This window comes from Sapajus apella, unplaced genomic scaffold (genome assembly GCF_009761245.1).
Source record: "Sapajus apella isolate SASKATOON/1434 unplaced genomic scaffold, GSC_monkey_1.0 scaffold7465, whole genome shotgun sequence".
NCBI lineage: Eukaryota > Metazoa > Chordata > Mammalia > Primates > Cebidae > Sapajus > Sapajus apella.
The window spans coordinates 1-3,245 of record NW_022444389.1 but is presented as its reverse complement, the minus strand read 5'-3'; the positions used below and the strand labels follow the sequence as shown (position 1 = coordinate 3,245).

Sequence of the window (3,245 nt, the reverse complement as noted above, 5' to 3'; positions counted from 1 at the left end):
GATTGTAACAATGGCTGCACAACCCTGTAAATATAGTAAAAACACTGGATCACCTACTTTAAATGGGTGAATTGGTTTGCATGTCAACTACGTCTCAGTAACTCTTTAAAAGAAAAAGAATACATACGGTGGTGATACTGGGCCGCAGGCTTCTCCTGCAATAAGAGAAAAAGAAACACCGTGAGGATTACATCATGCTGGGTCCTGTTGGCACAGGTCTTGTATTCACTTGGTGACATTAGAAAACCAGATGGCAGGCTGGGCGCAGTGGCTCACGCATGTAATCCCAGCACTTTGGGAGGCCAAGGTGGGCAGATCATGAGGTCAAGAGATTGAGACCATCCTGGCCAACATGGTGAAACCCTGTCTATACTAAAAACTACAAAAAAGCTGGGTGTGGTGGTGGTGTGAGCCTGTAGTTCCAGATACTCAGGAGACTGAGGCAGGGGAATTGCTTTAACCCAGTAGGCAGAGGTTACAGTGATCTGAGATCACACCCCTGCATTGTACCCTGGTGGCAGACAAAGACTCTGTCTCAAAACAACAACAACAACAATGAGAAAACCAGATGTAGAACAGTGATCAAGTCACTGCCCCAAATGACGCATAGAGGATGCTTGCACAAAATGCAGTGCGTTTGGAACATTTAGCAAGTGTCCATGTTTGCTAGAAAATACGAAATTATTTTTTCAAGAAGAAAATGCTACTACTGAGAAACATGCTCACGAGCAGTTTGTAGGTGATGCCCTCTTTTGACAGACATTGTCCATCAGGCCTCAGTTGGTCATAATCTCCAGTGACCAGTCGCAAGAGTCCACGACCCCCTGAAGCCTGATTTATGATGGCAGTCAAAAACCATATTCACTTCATAGTCTAGAAGCCCCATACAAAAAAAATTTCCAGACAAAGAAATTTATGTTACCATGTCAGAGGCCACCTCCTCCTCCTCACTGCCAAGGGTGCACTCTGGTGGGTGGTCAACAGGAGCTAGGAGAACACACAGTGACAGTCAGTGCATTGGTGCTGCTGAGGAATCTCACAAGGAGCTTTGGGGAATGTGGACTGGGGCTGGAGTGTGTGGAGCTGGGCGGTTGACAAGCACGGACTGAGCTGCTGCTGGACCATTCTCCTTGGTACTGAAGGAAGGCAAGGAGAGGCCCAGAAAGAAAGGAAAGTGCCTTGGCTTCCTAGCTAGGGCAATCTCATCAATGTGACATCATCATTTGAAGAACCAGTTACTACAGAGGGGCAGTGTACTATAGAAACAAGAAGTAGATGAGGGCTGCCTAGAACCAGGGGTGTTAGGGTTGGGGAAAAGAGAGGATCATTACTAATGGGGTTTTCTGAGGGGGAATCAAGAGCTTCTAAAATTAGATTGTAACAATGGCTGCACAACCCTGTAAATATAGCAAAAACACTGAATCACCTACTTTAAATGGGTGAATTGGTTTGCATGTCAACTACATCTCAATAACTCTTTAAAAGAAAAAGAATACATACGGTGGTGATACTGGGCCACAGGCTTCTCCTGCAATAAGAGAAAAAGAAACACCATGAGGATTACATCATGCTGGGTCCTGTTGGCACAGGTCTTATATTCACTTGGTGACACTAGAAAACCAGATGGCAGGCCGGGCGCAGTGGCTCACGAATGTAATCCCAGCACGTTGGGAGGCCAAGGTGGGCAGATCATGAGGTCAAGAGATTGAGACCATCCAGGCCAACATGGTGAAACCCCATCTATACTAAAAACTACAAAAAAGCTGGGTGTGGTGGTGGTGTGAGCCTGTAGTTCCAGGTACTCAGGAGACTGAGGCAGGAGAATTGCTTGAACCCAGTAGGTGGAGGTTACAGTGATCTGAGATCACACCACTGCACTGTAGCCTGGTGACAGAGACTCTGTCTCAAAACAACAACAACCACCACAACAATGAGAAAACCAGATGTAGAACAGTGATCAAGTCACTGCTCCAAATAATGCATAGAGGGTGCTTGTACAAAAGGCAGTGGGTTTGGAACATTTAGCAAGTGCCTATGTTGACTAGGAAACATAAAATTATTTTTTCAAGAAGAAAACGCTGCTACTGAGAAATATGCTCATGAGCAGTTTGTAGCTAATGCCCTCTTTTGATGAACATCGTCCATCCGGCCTCAGTTGGTCATAATCTCCAGTGACCCGTCTCTAGATTCCATGACCCCCTGAGGCCTGATTTACGATGGCAGTCAAAAATCATATTCACTTCATAGTCTGGAAGCCCCACACAAAAATTTTCCAGACAAAGAAATTTATGTTACCATGTCAGAGGCCACCTCCTCCTCCTCACTGCCAAGGGTGCACTCTGGTGGGTGATCAACAGGAGCTAGGAGAACACAGAGTGACAGTCAGTGCATTGGTGCTCCTGAGGAATCTCACAAGGAGCTTTGGGGAGTGTGGAAGGGGGCTGGAATGTGTGGAGCTGGGCGGTTGACAAGCATGGACTGAGCTGCTGCTGGACCATTCTCCTTGGTGCTGAAGGAAGACAAAGGAGAGGGGCAGAAAGAAATGAAAGAGCATTGGCTTCCTAGCTAGGGCAACCTCATCACAGTGAAACAGTCACCTTAAGAACCACTTAATACAGAAAGGCAGTGTACTATAGAAACAGGAAGTAGATGAGGGCTGCCCAGAACCAGGGGTGTTAGGATTGGGGAAAACAGAGGAGTCACTACTAATGGGGTTTTTTGAGGGGAATCAAGAGTTTCTAAAATTAGATTGTAACAATGGCTGCACAACCCTGTAAATATAGTAAAAACACTGGATCACCTACTTTAAATGGGTGAATTGGTTTGCATGTCAACTACGTCTCAGTAACTCTTTAAAAGAAAAAGAATACGTACGGTGGTGATGCTGGGCCGCAGGCTTCTCCTGCAATAAGAGAAAAAGAAACACCATGAGAATTACACCATGCTGGGTCCTGTTGGCACAGGTCTTTTATTCACTTGGTGACATTAGAAAACTAGATGGCAGGCCGGGCGCGGTGGCTCACGCATGTAATCCCAGCACTTTGGGAGGCCAAGGTGGGCAGATCATGAGGTCAAGGGATTGAGACCATCCTGGCCAACATGGTGAAACCCCATCTATACTAAAAACTACAAAAAAGCTGTGTGTGGTGATGGTGTGAGGCTGTAGTCCCAGATACTCAGGAGACTGAGGCAGGAGAATTGCTTGAACCCAGTAGGTGGAGGTTACAGTGATCTGAGATCACACC

The 3,245-nt window shown here is 46.3% G+C and overlaps 1 long non-coding RNA gene across 1 annotated transcript; it reads right to left on the bottom strand.

Moving 5' to 3' along the window:
• Positions 1–7: 7 nt before the first annotated feature.
• On the bottom strand, positions 8–1,690 carry LOC116548154. The gene is made up of 3 exons (XR_004267330.1): positions 1,501–1,690; positions 923–987; positions 8–155 (listed from the first exon to the last, which is right to left on the bottom strand). It is a non-coding gene; the product is annotated as an uncharacterized LOC116548154 (long non-coding RNA).
• Between the last annotated feature and the right edge of the window lie 1,555 nt (positions 1,691–3,245).